Source organism: Grammomys surdaster, unplaced genomic scaffold, assembly GCF_004785775.1.
Source record: "Grammomys surdaster isolate TR1022 unplaced genomic scaffold, NIH_TR_1.0 1129, whole genome shotgun sequence".
Taxonomy (NCBI): domain Eukaryota; kingdom Metazoa; phylum Chordata; class Mammalia; order Rodentia; family Muridae; genus Grammomys; species Grammomys surdaster.
In genome coordinates, this window is record NW_021605548.1 from 125344 (window position 1) to 142462 (window position 17119).

General features: G+C 47.4%; 1 pseudogene; it reads right to left on the reverse strand.

The window, feature by feature from the left end:
• Positions 1 to 8445: 8445 nt before the first annotated feature.
• LOC114634825 lies at positions 8446 to 11855 on the reverse strand (annotated as a pseudogene).
• Between the last annotated feature and the right edge of the window lie 5264 nt (positions 11856 to 17119).

Genomic DNA, 17119 nt, shown 5'->3' on the forward strand with positions numbered 1-17119 from the left:
TGGGCCAGACCTCACTATTTTGCTTTGGTGTAGGTTTCCTGGTCTATCATACTAGCCCCAAAGGAGTCAGTCAGGATCTGTTGGACTCTCTGCTCCATAGTGAGAACCAGATTTAACATGGAGTAGAGTTCTGGAGAGGTGGAGGGTTCTGGAGAGGAGTGAACAGGACAGAATGGGTGAGGGCGGGCCCCAGGTTACTCTCCCATTTGGCCTGAGTTCTCCTTTATATAGACCTAGGACAGCTACAAAGCTACCCAGAGTCAGTGGTTTCTTTGGGAGCGCAGCTGGTGGCGCTGCTTGCCCTGGCGCTGGTCCAAACACCCAGCCCCACTCCCTTCTGCTTCATCCACCACTATTCATACCCCACAAGGCCCCATCCACTCTATGAGGATAGTCCATTTTTACGCTGGATCCTTGCAGGTCAATGGAGCTGCCTTGAACCTCATTGAGACAGTCCCAGTATCCAGATTTGTGGGCCCCGTCCATGCTATCGCCAGGGCCCTCTATAGCAGCTCTGGAGAAGAGGCCTTACTGATGATGAAGGGTTACTGTGGGCCTGGTGCTGGCCACTGGTGGCCCTCGCCCTGTAACTATTTTCTATGGCCCAAGATGTGAAAATCGTGTTGCAGATGGAACATTGTTCCTCAAGTGTCTTTTGTAGTCTTGGTCCATCTAATTATTCTTTGCCAGAGCAGCCTGTCCACTCCCTAGAGTGTCCCCTTCCTAGGACTCAGTCTGCCTAGCCAGAGTCCTATGTGTCACGGCCTTCCTAGTTACATCAGTAATTCAGCACTCCTGCTTCTTCCTACCTCTATTCCCTAGAGCTGTTCTGGCTTCTGTGCCCTTTGTTCAAGAGGCATTGCCCTGTTCTCCTGTCCATCCCTGTTGTCCCCACTCCTTTGGATAATCAATCCATTTCCTATCCCCACTCATGTCAGAACCCACACATAGAATGGTGTTTTCTATAAGGTGTCTCTAACATCCCTTCATGCTGGAGAGCCCAAGCCAGGATTGCACCCCTGGGTTGAGGTACTGTAGCAAGCACTCCACACCCACCAGACTGTGAATGAGTATGTCATTACTCAAGGCCTTGTACCAGGTCTAACTGTGTGGCATAGGTGGATAGTCAGGAAGTGTCAGCCACATGTGTGACCCCACCCCTCCAGGCACTGGCACAGGCAGCTTCTTCCACATGGAATGGCTACCATGGAATATCCTCAGGCTCAGGGAGGCCCCCTCACAAACACAGGGTATGCACACTGTGCTGATGAGTGGGGGGCTGTCTGCCCACACTGGGGTCTCTTTGGGACAAGCATGGGATCCTATTTACATTTGCTTCCCAGAACCTACATGGAAGGCATTCAAAATAAACCCGACTTCATGACAGAGCTTGAACATCTGTCTGAGAAATTAGTTGTGATGAGCTGGGCTTGGCACAAGATCTTGCTTGACTTGAGGTGAGCAAAGCACTATGCAGCAAGACCAAAGTCAGGTTGGGAGATGGCTCAGTGATTAAGAGCACCAGTTTGTCTTGCAGAGTACAGGGATTCTAATCCACATGGTGGCTAACAACTCTCTGCAACTCTAGTTCTAAAGAACCTGAGGCCCCCTTTTGGCTTCCAAAGGCAAAAAGGTCTGTGCTTGGTGCATAGACCTTCAGGCAAGATACCCATACCCATAAAATGTAAACACTTCCTCTCCCCTTTTAAGGGCTAATGTCAGTCTGAAGGCAGGTCTCAAGTTCTAGTAGCTTAGGGCAAAACTGGTCAGGGCCTGCATGGGCTCACGCTATGGAAAAGAAACTGCCAAATGGTTTGAGTCATAACCCTCACAGGACCACAGGTGGTGGCGCAGCTGAGACAGGAAGATCATAAGTTCAAGCCAGCCTGGGTAATTTATTGTGACCTTGTATAGTTTGAATATGCTTGGTCCAGGGCACTATTCGGGGGTGTGGCCTTGTTGGAGTAGATGTAGCCTTGTTGGAGGAAGTGTGCCACTGTGGGAGTGGGCTTTGAGACCCTCCTCCTAGCTGCCTGGAAACAGTTGCCCCTGGCTTTCTTTGGATGAAGATGTAGAACTCTCAGCTCCTCCAGCGCCATGCCTGCCTGGATGCTGCCATGCTTCCTGCCTTCCTTGATGACAATGGATTGTACCTCTGAACCTGTAAAGCAGCCCCAACTAAGTGTTGTCCTTTATAAGAGTTCTTGGTCATGGTGTCTCTTTATAGCAGTAAAACCCTAGCTAAGACAGAAGTTGGTATGAGGGACTAGGGTATTATTGTGATAGGGCTGACCATGTATTTGGTTGGAGGAATCTGGATTTGGGGACTTTGGGTTTGGGAAGCAATGGAATGCTTTAAGTGGGGTTTGATCGACTGTCTGAGTAGAACTATGGAAGACATTGGTGCTGAGGATGATTTAACTGTGCAGACCTGGCCTGATAGATTTTAATGGAAAAGAATGTTAGTATGTGGCCGAAAAACTGTTTTTTAAAATATTTTGGTGAAAAATGTGGCTTTTTTTTCATTGTCTGAAGAGTCTCCCTGAGGCTAAGTGAAGAGACTTAAAATAATTGCTTTGACAAAGGAAGTCTCAGAAACAGCCTGCTATAAATTCTGTTATTGGGTACTAAAGTTCAGAAGAGCGTCTTAATGAAAAAGAGTAAAATTTTGATGAAGGCAAAATATAAAATGTATAGTTCAAGTAATAAATATGCACCAGGAAGGAAATAGAACTGAATCCTGTGTTCAAGGAGAGAAACAGATGAAGGGAGAGGTGCTCTCCGGGCAAGGTCCCACCTAGCTAAGGTTATTTATTGTTTGTGTTAGCAGTTGAACAAGGAATAGTTATGTCACGTTAGGTGTTATTACCTGGATTGTTTTCATTTGGACGTTTAATCTAGAATGAACTACAATCCAGAAGCAGAGGGGATAACTGTGATCCACATCTTGAGGCTGGAAGACACAGGATTTTGATCTGGATCTTGAGGCACAATGGACATGAGAAAAGTAGTATTAATAATTTTATAAATCCTGGTCCAGGGTTGCTACCCACTCAATTGTTTATATCTCCGAATGAAAGATACAGATAGAGCGTTTATATTTTAATGTACCTTAAGCATCATAATAGCTGGGCAAGTGTCTAACCTCCATGTTGTTAGAATCTGTTCTGTTGTTAATTCCGAGTTACTATTTACTATTTTCTATGTTCCATCATGGCTGCTCTAGACCCAACTGAGCATCCCTCTGGGCCACATTCTCTTGGTCCCTTTACATGGTGGCTCTGCTGCTCTGTCCTATACTCTTCTCTGGCATTGCTTCTCTCCTCCTCCCTGTCTTCTCCTTGAGGTCCCAAACCACCAGAATAGGCTCCAACAGGCTCTTCTTAAGGCCCCAGCCTTACATCTCCCTGACCTGAATTGTCCATTTTCCCTCTACGTAACTGAAAAGGGGGGATTTGCCCTTGGAGTCTTAGGTCACCAACTGGGACCATCTTTTGCACCTGTAGCATACTTGTCAAAAAGACTAGATCTAACCATCCAGGGATGGGCCCCTTGTTTTTGTACGCTGAACTCCTTATTTGAGAGTCAAAGAAACGAACTTTGGGATCGCCTATACCTCTCTACTCTTCTCACAACCTGTCACAGCTCCTAACTTATAAACGCTTACAGAGTCTACCTTCTTCCAGGGTTTTCCTCTTCAGGTAGCTCTAATAGAAGACTCCACCCTCACCTCTTAATATTTCCAATCTTCTTCCTCAACCTAATACTAACTACTCCATATCTCACTCTTGCACTGAAACTTTAGAGGAACTATTACCTCATCCTTCACACATAGAGGAGGGCACATTGCCTCGGGCCATCTATACCTGGTATACAAATGGAACCTCCTTTCTAAATGAAGGGGCCAGGAAAGTTGGCTATACCATAGTGTCAGACACCAAGGTGGTGGAGGCACAGGCCCTTCCTGCTCATACCACCAACCAACAGGCTGAACTCATAGCCCTTACCTGTGCCTTCCAGCTGACACAGGGACAATCCTTCAACACCTACTCAGATTCCAAATATGTTTTCCATATTCTCCTGTCCCACGCTGCTATCTGGAAGGAGCACAGGTTACTACCACTAAAGGAGAATCAGTAACTAATGCAAACCAAATTATGTCCCTGCTAAAGGCCTCCCATCTTCCCACAGCTATTGGGATTGTCCACTGCAGATCCCACTGGCAGATGACTCTATTGTCTCCAAGGGAAACAACCATGTTGATGAGCCAGCTAGAGCTGCGGTCCTTAGGGGTCTAGACACATCTCACCCTCCCCAGGACATTCTTACACTGCAACCCACATCCCCACCTACACCCCCTAACAATCGTCAAACTCTGTCTTATCTTCACCAACTCTTTCATCTTAACAGCCAAGCATTGTCTTTTTTTGTTAAGACCCACCTACATCCTACTCCTGAGGACTTAAGTTTCTTAAAATCTATCACTGCTTCTTGCAAAATCTGTCAGATGCCAGATGCCAACTCAAAGTCACGTAGCACCCCATTTCTACCCAGCAGGGTAAGGTAGGGTAGAAAGAAAGAAAGAAAGAAAGAGAGAAGGAAAGAAAGAAAGAAAGAGGAAAGAAGGCAGGCAGGCAAGCAAACAATCAAGAACATGATTTACCTGGCTTGGAGAGGTGGCTCAGTAGTTAAGAGCACTGGATGCTCTTCCAGAGAACCTATGTTTAGCACCCACATGGCAGCTCACAACTGTCTGAGTTCTACTACGAGGTTGATCCAACATGCTCACACAGACAAACACACAGGCAAAACAGATAAAATAAAACTCAATCTTAAAAAGAAAGATGCTGAAAATGAAGCTACCATACAACTCCACTAACCCACTGTCCGGTAACCTACACTTGGGGAGACACTGACACACTAAGTCACACCACACACAGACACTTGTGCCTCCATGTTTATTGCTGCACTGTTCACAACGGCCAGAGAGTGGAACCTTCCATGTGACCAGCAAACAATGAGCAGAGAAAATGTGGCACATATACACAATGGAATATTACTACGTCATACAGAACAATAAACTCACAGCACTTGCTGGGAAGATGCCTTTGGACAGCATTCTGTTAAGTGAGATAAGTCAGACTCAGAAATACATATTTTCTATTATATGCCCAAGAATGTTATTTATATACCCGTTTTTAGACAAAATCTTACTACATAGCCCCTGCTAGCCTGTAACAAGATTGGAATTTGACTGGTCTCAAACTCACAGAGATCTGTCTATCTGCTTGCTGAGTGCTAGGAGTAAAGACATGAGCCACCAGCTTTAACTGTGTATTGCTCTACTTTGATTTTATGTTTATGGGTGTCTTATCTGCACGTATGTCTGTGCACAAATGGTGCAGGAGAAGGCTCTGGAGTCCCTAAAACTGGAGATACAGATGGCTGGTTCTAAGCTACCATATGGATGCTGGGAAACAAACCCAGGTCCTCTGCAAGAGAAGCAAGTCCTCTTAAGCACTGAGTTATCTCTCCAGCCCCAAGGAAGTTTCGTGTAAGGGTTGGGGTCAGACTAGATAGAACATCATGAGAAGGAAGGAAGGAAGGATCAGAAGTTAAGAGGAAGGATTGTGAAGTGGTTCTCAACCTTCCTAATGCCATAAACCTTTAATGAAGTTCCTCAGGCTGTGGTGACCCAACCATAAAACTATTTCATTGCTAATCTGTAACTGTAAACTTGCTACTGCTATGAATCATAATGCAAATATCTGTGTTTTCTGATGGTCTTCGGAGAGACATGACTCCCAGGTTGAGAATCCCTGGGATAGTGGCTAGCAGATGTGAGGAATCCTATGAGGAAGAAAGAGACCAGTTGGATGGTGGAGAACGGAAGTGGAGTTGGGGAACAATCTCCAGGTTTAAACATACAAGTGTATGAAAATATCATGATAAACACCACATCTGTATGCTGACCTGATAAAGTAACGTGTTTTCAAAGGAGAATTGTGGGCTAGAAAGTTGTTGAGCACTGTGTGAGCATGCTAAGGTGAGAGGTCTGTCAGCAACATGACTCTCTGATATTTGAGGCCTTTCTGGGGCCCTTTAAGTAACATCATTTCCACTGTTAGTTCTCCTGATGGTGTGGTGGTTTGCATAAGAATGGGCCTCAGGTTCCTGTATTTGACTGCTTTGTCAGCAGGGAGTGGCACTACTTCAAAGAGTAGATGTAGACTTGTTGGAGAACATCTCATCTATGTGCATCGAGCCTTCTGGATAGAGGAAAGAAGTCCCTCTTTCCCAATCTCTAATCATACTGCAAATCAGGATCAAGGGAGCTTTTGCTTCTTCTGTCTCACAGAAGGTTTGTGTTCCCTGAGCTCACCTTAAAGAGTCTTCATGCTTTTCACCCCAAATCATTTTCCAAGCCTCTACTATGACACAAAGGTATGAGTCTACTGTCTTTCCTACAATGTGAGTTTCAGTATAGATTACAAACAATGATGTCTTAGTCAAGGTTTCTGTTCCTGTACAAAACATCCTGACCAAGAAGCAAGTTGGGGAGGAAAGGGTTTATTCAGCTCACACTTCCACATTGCTGTTGGTCACCAAGGAAATCAGGATAGGAACTCACACAGGGCAGGAACTTGGAGGTAGGAGCTGATGCAGAGGCCATGGACAGGTGCTACTTATTGGTTGGCTCATCTTGCTTTCTTACCAGCCCAGGAATGACACCACTCACAATAGAATAGGCTCTCCCTCCTAGATCACTAGTTGAGAAAATGCCTCACAGCTGGATGTCATGGAGGCATTTCCTCAAGGGAGGCTCCTTTCTCTTTGATAATTCCAGCTTGTGTGAGGTTGACACATAAAACCAGGCAGAACAAATGATAATGCTAAGGTGTCTAAATCTTACCTCTTTGTGTAAACTCAGAAGCTTCAGTGGCCCTACAAAAGTAGAGGATCTTAACCCCCTTGTGATTTATAAGGGTGAGACCTGCTTGTTCCCTGGGGAAACAACAAGCCTGATGGAGACCCAGACTGAGTCACTCCACAAAATTCCTAAAGAACTCCACCCATGGGCTGGAGAGATGGCTCAGTGGTTAAGAGCACTGACTGCCCTTCCAGAGGTCTTGAGTACAATTCTGAGCAATCACATGGTGGCTCACAACCACCTGTGATGAGATCTGATGCCCTCTTGGTGTGTCTGAAGACAGTGACAGTGTACTCACACACATATAATAAATAAATCTTTACAAAAGGAAAAGAACTCTGATCAAACAACCAGGAACATCTGAGTTCCACTCTTCCTGGCAGCCTTTGCTCTTCACACAAGGCTAGCCGATTCACAGGACCAAGGATACTAATCTATTTTTCTTCTAGCCCTGTACCTTCTCCTCTTCTTCCATAAATGGGATTGTTGAAGTCTCTGGGATGACAGTCAAGCAATTCCTTCTGCACCCATACCTTCCGAGCTCGAACCCAGCAACTCCTCACCCTCCCACCTCATGCCATTATTCCTCAGCAGGAAGTAGCCAGATCTGAACGGGAGGCCCTGGACATAAAGAGGTTGCCATGTTAGGCTGGAACCCCTGCTCATCTCTGGAACAAGCCTGGAAACCCCATCTGCTTCTCCTTCCCTCAACTCTGCCTGCTCTTAGAAAACTCTGGGGTGACTTGTCATCACTTGTCATCTCGGAGTTTCCAGGCAGGGCTCAGTTTTTGACCATGGATGGACACAGTCCCAGCTCCTAGATCACGTGTCATCACTCCACTTCCTAGAACCATGAAACCTTCTTGCTTTAGCCTGGATGTGCAACTTCCCTGATCTCCACGTGTGACATCAGTGAATCCACCTGAGAGCTGCCTCCTAAGAAACCTGCCCTATCTAGTTTTAATCTGGTGTAATCTGGCCTGTGTTTGCAACACTGAGAAAGAAAGCACCTATCAGGAAGAAGGTGTTGCTACTTCCACCTCTCAGCAAGCTAAGACTGAGCTGCACTATGGAGGTGGTGTGGTCCCCACCAAGTACCAAACACTTGTCCTAGCTGTGCAAGCTCCCAGGGGTGATCATCACCCCTTGGCCACATCAGTTAGAAACATCTTCTCCCTAGACACAGAGCCCAGGAACTCCCCCATGCCATGAGACTTGTTGATTCCCAGAATCTGCCTGTCTGTAGGTCACAGGAGTGAAGTGATAGCCATCCTATCCATCTTGATTCTGTGCAGGCAAACCTCACACTTCCCCATCCTACTGATGATCCAATATCTCTCAGAAAAACAGTATTAAATTTTTGTTTGTACATTTATTGAATTTTCCAACTCCTGAGTGTCATTGCATTCTAATCCTGTGACTGAGTTGTATTTGTGGCTTTCCTAGAGGCTGGGCTTGGTAAGATTCTGCCCTGGCTAGAGGATAGGACATGGTGATATTTCTGGAAGGGAGGCCTAAATGGTAATGAGCTTCTGGCCTAGACTAGACAATAGGGCCAGAGAGGCATAGAGAGCACATGTGGTGCCATGAGAAGTCAGTTCCCAGAGCACCTGGGGGGGGGGGGGGGTTCTACCTGCAGCCTTAGGCCAGATTCTTCTAGCAAGACCCAGGTCGGAGCCTCCTCATACCAGGTGTCCCCAAGGAGGCTGGAGGGCCGGGACACAGAACTCTGCTCCTGCCATGAGGTGCTCTGTTCAAAGGTGTGCTGCACCTACCAACAGAGGAGGGTAAGAGGTTATAGATGCTGCCTGTAGTATGAGCCCTAGGGAAGCAGCACCGTCCCATGACAACCTCAATGTCCCCAAGGCAAATTGAACCCCAAATGCCAGGTCCACTCACCAACTCCAGCTGCTTTGACAGTACTTTAGACTCCAAAACCTTAACCAACAGCTGCAGCTGTGTTTCACTCAATACTGGAAAAAGAACTGGGCTGAGAGAGGGTTCCAGAATGCCCAATGTAGAACCTAGTCCTCCCTTCCTGTCCCTACTAATGCCTCCTTGGGCTGCTCACCATTCAGTGCTCCCAACAGGTAGAAGATAGGGGCTGTGAGTTCCAGCACCAGCTCTCCAGAATTGAACACCAGAAACTCAAGAATGCAGCCTGCTGGGCCGTACAGAGGTTCCACCATCCCTCCACGGCACAGGCCCTGGTCTAGATGAGGTAGGGATGGAGTAAGTGAGGGTGAGGCGGTTTGGCCAGGCCCTCTCCACCACCATCACTCTTACTAACTGAGTCCTCTATGGCTTCCAGGCTGGGCTGGTCCTGTAGAATCCTCCTGATGTCCACTAGTAGCTGTTGTCTCAACTCTATTTCTAAGCTCCCCAGTTCTAAGAGGGCAGCCTTCACCTCTGCGTACAGGCCTTTGAAGCCATGCCTGAATTCTTCTTCCTCAGGGATTTTATCTGTAGGGACAGAGGGAAGTACCACTTGATGCCCATGAGGTCTTGGGGAACATTAGTTAGGAGGGGTAGGTCCAGGGAGCAGATGCTGAAGCTGTTGATTTCCAGGGTTGTCAAGTGGTTACTGACCTGACCTGCCTGTGATCCTCCGAAAGGGTTGGCAGCGCTGTACTCAAGCAAACAGATTAAAGCTATGGTGCCTCTGGTCCGCTCCACTTCTGTGGCCTAGGCAACAAATCAGGAAAGTTGAAGGGGAAGAGCTGTTTTGTGCAGTGACCCAGGGACCATTGTCTCATGCCAAAGAGGGCTGAGATTTTTCCCTGGACCCTCCCAGACCCATCCCTCCTAATAATGGCAGCCCAGGGCAGATGGAAAGCTAAGCAGGCCCAGCAACATCACCTGAGTTGAGCCTCACCCATTGTGTATACATGTGTATGTGTGTTGTGTCACCACCTCATGCCCTGAGCACAGAACATCTCAAAGCTAAGGGGTATGTAATCCCAGAGAGCCTGGGGCCTTCCTGAGGAGGGCTCAAAGGTCCTCTCATTCTCATCGGAGACAAGAAGGATATCTGGCAGCAGGCAGAAGCAAGCAGGTCATCAATCCCTTATCCCCAGGGCTCCTGAGACCTCATGAGACCCTTCCCCTATGACCCACATCTCAGTCCTGGCACACTGTACCATCCTGTCTGAGTGATCATGCAGCCAGATACCCACAGCATCCCCTGGCTAACTGAAGTGCTTCTCTGCCATAGTCTGGACTCTAGAGACAGTCCTTTGCCATTCACCCCATGTAGAGCCAATGAGCAGTTTGGCCACTTGGAATGAAAGGATGCTGCCTGGAGGAATGGTCACCATCTTCTTCCGGCTTTGGTGTCCCTTGTCTTCACCTTGAAGGATGGATATGGGCTCAGGGGTGTAGAGTGAATAGCTAAGAGTGGAATGTTGGTGACAGGCTTGTCATTGGTAATGGCTGACCCAGCCTTTAGCAGTTCCAGCTAACTGGGCAAGTGGGGCTATGGCTTGCTTCTAGGGGGGTCTTAGAAGAGTCTTCCATTACTGCCTGGGATGTTGCCACTGACTTCTAAGATTCCTGCCATTGTTCTGTGTCCAAGTAGCACTAGGCTAGTCTAAGTGGTAGCATAACATACTTGCAAGCATGAGGCTCCAGGCAGTGTAAACTTACCTGAGCCCTCCTCGCTGTGGGTCTGGGTGATCTGCACCTCCTCCTTTATCTGCAGCACCTCAGTGATGGCAAACACGTCATCCCCATGGTTCTGAAGCTGTTGCAGGATTTTATTCTACGCTCCTGCAGGTGCCTACAGAAAGAGTGCCAGGGCTTGCCCACCATGGGCTATCCTCCCTCCCCACCATCCTGCTGACAGGTGAGATGGAAAGGGAACCCAGGAGTCTGTGGATACCAGGCTTGGAAACACTTCCAGGGCATTCCCAATAGTGTCTAAGTGCTTGTGAGGGTAATGACAAGTTCAAACACATAGAAGTGGACATCTGTGCCTGTGGAGGGACGCCATTATATACGATCCATAAATGTTCCAAGTCCACATCACCCTCTTTGCATAGCAACCAGGAGCTCAGTCTGATTCCAAGGGACTTGGGCCCTTCCTTGATATCCTGATCTTCAGGATACAGTCCTTGCAATCAAGGTTTAACGTCCTTCCCCATCTGACACTGTTTATACTGCTCCCTTCCTCTTGGGCTTCCCTTGTTCAGTGCTGAGAGATACTGCCCCATCTTCTGATGCCCAGAACCCAGCAACCTTCCCAAGAAGCATGGCTGCTCAAGGTGAGAGAGCCGTCATCCCTTCAGGGGCTCACATTTCACTCTTCAGGTTTTCCCAGGTCTTCTGATTCACACGCAGTATACACATACTCATGGAGGCACTGGAACTGTCAGACACTGTAGCCCCACCAGTAATTCTCCCTTCTCCCATGGGTGACCACTGCACAATGCCCTGAATGTTCCTGTTGACAATGTCAGAGACTTGGAAGTGGCCAATACAATCCGATCCTAAAACTGGACCAGCTCTACAGTCCTATTCCAGTAGCCACTGCCTTGTCTTTCCTCTGTAGCAATGGGGCCTTTAAAGAACTCCCCACTCTGCAAATAGGGCCAGAGGAGTAGAGCTGAAAATCCCCAGTAAGATGACAGGCTGGGCTTTGCCCACTCCCTTCTTCTATTCAATCTGGGGACTCAGGATGGGGAAGAGGGGAGCCGGTAAAGGAGATACCTGGTTCTGGAGCACTGGGTTCCAGGATGTCCTTGATTGACATGTTGAGAAATGTATAATGGGGTTTCCAGAAACATGAGCTTGAGAGTCTCCTGCTCAAGAGACTGTAGGCCTTGAAGCTGATTGAATTCCTAAGGCAGTCCACTGGGATGAGATCTCCTCTGCCGCCTACCTACTGCATCACACTCTTGACCGCTCTCTCAAAGGCTGATGTCATGATCCCGGGAGAGGATGGCAGAGGTCCACACTTAGTTGCCCCCAGCAATCAGGAACCCCATCCCTTCAGAGTAGCCTTGCCTTGTTAGTCCTGGCACATCCTGCCTTACCAACACAACACAGAGGACACTGTTCACTCTGTGGCTCACTTATCTGTCTCCCTCTGGGGTCTCCTGCATTCGACTGAGGAGGAAGACGAGGTAGCCTGTAGCAACAGGTCCTGCACTATCCACACCATTAATTACTGTGTGTCACCCCTGGCCACCTGCTGAAGTCTAAGATACCCTGTTGTGCTCCCTGGCTGAGGGCCAAGGCTGGGGAAAGAACTCGTGCCCTCACTACTAAGGGGCTCGGTACAGGAGACCACAGCAAACCAGTGTTAGGTGGTTTCAGGGTTCGGTGGTTTCCTCCAGGCTGTCATGTACAGCTTTGTGAGTTACCTGACCTCATTGAACCTTCATGGGTCAGAGGCCAATGGTGGACAGTTAGACTAGAAGACCCTTGTGAATCAGGGAGGGACTTGTGGGCCAGGGAATCAGCATTCAGCCCAGAAGCCTAGAGAGCACCCTGTCCCCCTCCCCACCTCTCCCACCCCATTCTCCCCCTGGGAGCATCAAGCCCAAACCAGGCTGGTCCCACTGTATCCCTTGTGGGTGGCCTCCATAGAGGCTAGGCCCTAGCTGCTAGGGTCTCTTCAATCTGTCTGGTACAGTCGGGCCTCTGGAAGACTGAATCCCCAAATTAACACCCAGGCATCCAGGCCATAGAGTAGAGGCCACACCAGAGTAGGGGCAGCTGGGCTCTGGGGGGGCCGAGTACCAGGGTGGCTCACCTGGATCTTCACCTCTATGAAGGTATTTGGGATCACAAAGTGAAGCAAGGACGAGCTGGGGAGCAGGGGAGGGGTCTCTTGTCTGTTCACCCGGGGAGCAAAGGGAGTCACCAGCAAGAGTAGTTCTGGAGGTGTCAGGACACAAAAGTGAAACCTTGAAGCTGCAGCCAGAGGCATTTAAGGAGCCATTCTTCTTGGAACAGTGGGGCATGGTCTGCTTTAGCCTCCTCCTCATTCCAGGAGTCCACCTGGGCTTTGGGAAGCCCCTGTGATCCTGGTAACAGGGAGCTTTGGTTTCTTTTGGTCTGGCTTCCTACAACTTGAAAGCGCTAATTCTTTCTTAAACACCTGGGCCATAGTAAAAGATCTGAATGGACTTCTCTAGAGGTATACAACTGTGCCAGTTGCCAGCAAGCAGGTCGTTAGTTATCAGGAAAATGCAAATCAAAACTAAATAGTGTCAAGCTGGAGAGATGGCTCTGTGGTTAAGAGCACTGAGTGCAATTCCAGAGGTCCTGAGTTCAATTCCCAGCAACCCTGTGGTGGCTCACAACCATCTGTAAGGCGTTCTGCTGTGTCTGAATAGAACAATGGTGGTGTACTCATATACATAAAATAAGAAAATAAACAAAAAAAATAGTTAGCACTATAGATACAGAACAAATTTAAAAAAAAAAACAACTATATAGCATGAAAGGCCACTTGGCTGGCTGGCTGTCATCCTAAGTAAATTGTAGTAAGACTGTAGAAAAACAAACCCTGAGGTCCAGGCAGACAGGAAACAGTAGAGCTGGTCTAGAATACAAAGGCAATTTTTGAAATGGGTGAATGTAGAGTTACCAGGTGACCTAGCAGTTGGACTTTTAGGTTTTCATCCAAAGCAAGAGGTCATCCTGGGTTGTGGCTATCAATGGTGAAGTGTTGGTGAAAAAGCAAACAGAAGATCAAACAGATCAAATGTGTACACCAACGTTTATGGTTCTTGAGATTTAAAAAATGTTTATTTTATGTGTGTGAGTGTTTTGTCTGCATGTATGCATGTGCACCATATGTGGGTGCCAGGAACTGAGTCCTGGTCCTCTGTAAGAGCAGCAAGTGCTCTTAACCCCTGAACCATCTTTCCAGGTCTCCATGGTAACATTTTAAGGAGTCAAGCAGATAACCCTTAAGTGACCTGAATATCCATCAACTCATACATAGATTTTAAAAAATAGTAAATGTGTACAGTATTTTGCTGAGTTCTGGACCCTGCACACACCAGGCAAGACAGTGCCTTATAACTAAGCTCTGTCACCAACCCACAGTAGGGTGCCTGCATGGCACCTGGGAGGCAGAAATACACTTCTAAGATACACTGCAGAATGTGGATGAAACCTGAAAACATGATCACAAACAGAAAAAGTCAGACCAAAACTAAACCAAACCAAACCAACCTATGAAGCAACCACACACCCACCCCATTACTGTGCAAGTTATCCTGTATGAAATCCTGAAAATAAGCCAATCTGTTAGTGGTTGCCACTGACTAAGGGATGAATTAATAGGGAGAAATTCCTAGTGGTTTTGGAGTGTTTTTTATCCCCTGTGGTGTGGGCAGTAGCCACAGAGGTTTATTTATCGATGCATTTGTTTATTTAATTTAACTTGGAGACAGAGTCTCTTTATGTATCCCCTGCTGGCCTGGAACTCACAAGATAAACAAGACTGGCTTAGGACTCACAGAGATTCACCTGCCTCTGCCTCCTGAATGCTGGGCTTAAAGGCATGAACCACCTTGTCTATACACGTTTGAATATACTAGACTCCCAGAATTATGCACGTGTAAATGGCTGGAGTGTATGTCATATGAGTTAGTTCTCAATAGAGGCAATTATTTTAAAAGCGCTGGACTACCAGGTGGCTGTAGGGATGGCCCAGCAGTTAAGAGCAGGCACACTCTTACAGAGGATTCAAGTTCTGTTCCTAGCACTCACATGGTAGCTAGTAATCAAGTTCCAGAGCATCCAGTGTGTTCTTCTGCCCTTCATGGGCACTACACACACATGGTACACAGACACACAAGAAGACAAAGCATAAAAGAAAAATAAAGAAAAGGTGCTTTGAATAAACCTGGAGTTTAGTAGAAGCACTCAATCTAGCTGCAGGCTCCTCAGGGCCACAGTGTTCTGGTATCAGATGCTGTGTACCTATCTACAGCACACAGTTCCTTACAAGCAGCCCTCCCAGACCTCTCTTAGGCTTTGGAGCCTTGTAGCTTGATCCCCAGGTATAAGGTAGGGCTCTTGAGAGTGTCCCTTCTCCCAGGCTTGGCCATGGTAGGAACAGGCTGCTGCCAGGTCCAGGTCCCTTCATTGACATCTCCCAGCTCTTCAGGGATGGGATGTTTGCAGCCTGTCCAACCTTTGAAAACATATTGCTAGACAGAGCTGTTCTCTACTAGGACCCCAGAAATCAAGAAGCTCATTCATATTCTGACTCTAGAGATGTGCAGGCCCTCTCTATTGGAGGGGCCCATAGCTGTGGTGCTAACCTGGTGTGGTCTCTCCATGATGAAGACAGGGCACTGGTCTGGATGGGAGCTTGCCTGGTGCAACTCCTTGCTCACAGTTTTGGGACTTTAGAACTAATCTGAAATGAAAAGTTCTGAGTCTGTTGGCTCCTGATTCAGACAAAAGGGAAACAATATATTGTATTGAGAAAACCCCAGAACCAGTTCATCAGGTAGACGGTGTGTGGGGATTGGGTGGACCTTGAGCTCTGATTGAACTCATTGCTGGCCATGAGTCCCTCTCCTTTCTGGTTTCAGTAGGAGGCTCAAAGGAGAGTAGCAGTCAGTATAAATGTATGTGTCCTCGTTAGCTTCAGCTGCCAGATCCCTTATCTCCCCTTCTATATATCAAATATATCTCCTCACCAGGGACTGCCATGAATGCAAAGATTAGAATGCAAGAATTGCCTAGGTTAGATTGGCCTGTTGGCATTTCTTTGGGGCTATCATCTTCAATCATGATTAGTGTGGGATGGGCCAGCCCATTGTGGGCAGTATCATCCTTATGCATCTGAAAATGTGCTTGGGCTGTATAAGAGAACTATGGGAGAATATACGTGGGAGTGAGTCAGGAGACAAGCCAGCAAGCAGCTTTCCTCCTTGGTATCTGCCTCAGCTTATGTTCCTGTGCTGATGTAAAGATTAGATGAGAGAAGTAGAACTTTCTCCCAGCTTGAGAAACTACCAGGTGGCTGAGACTTTCTGTTGAGCTCAGGGTCAGAGAACTCCAGAAATGCCCTGTCCCAGGAAGTGACTCAGCTGAGGTAGGGGCAAGACCCCTTCCCTCCCCTTCTACATACCAAAGATGTCTCCTAAACAGGGGCTGACATTGAATGCATAAAGAAATGGGCTCCACCAATGGGAGATAACCAACTCATGCTACATAAAACCTATAGTCTGAAGAAGTATAAAAAGTGAATGCCTTTGTTCTTTGTAGTTGCCTCTGCTCCCATTGTGGGATGATGGCCCCAGTGCCCTGAAGGAATCAATAAACCTCTTGCACATTGCATTGATCTCTGTCTCTGTGTCTTTATAGATGGATATAAGAACCGGTTCTCTGGGTCTTACACTGACTTCCTTCAAATAGGAACTGAGACATACAAGCCACATAAATCCTTTCCTTCCCACAGCAACAAGAAGCAAACCCAAACAGTATGTGCATGTTGTACACATATGTCTCTATATCTGTGTGTACTATATGGACATGTGTATGTTTACTTGTTCATGTGTTTGTACCTGTACGTGTATGTGTTCATGTTTCTACAGGAGCATGTGCAAGCATGTGTATGTGGAAGTATAGATGCTTTTGTGTGTTTATGTGTGCACATTTGCACAGTGCATGCATTTTAGTGTATCAGTGGGGCTTGTGTCAGGCCAGGGCTGTCCACTGCAGGAAGTGACTCCATCTGACACACCAGGTCTTCAATCTCCCCCTGGTCCTTTTCTAAGCAGTACTGACCCTTATGAACCTGCTCAGCCTTGTTCCTTATTTCTCCCTCTCCAGCTGGGCCAGCTCTAGGTCAGGGACAAGGACAAGTAGTCTTTGTTTATTTGTTTTGAGACAGGGTCTTTTTTATGTATCCCTGGCTGTTCTGGAGCTCACTATGTATATCAGGCTGGCCTCAAATTCATAGAAATCCTGTTGTTTCTGTCTGAGATTAGGTCCATGAGCCACAGCACCCTGTTGGAAGAAGCATTTTGAGTGCAGGGGGATCTTGAGGGTTTTCATCAGGATGTGATAAGCTCTGCTTTACTTTTGTTTTTATTTTTTGTTTTCTCTCCCTCTCTCCCTATCTTCCTCCCTCCCTCCCTCCCTCCATCCCTCTCTCCCTCCCCCCTCCCTCTCTCCATCCCTCCCTCCCCCTCCCTCCTCCTCCTCCTCCTC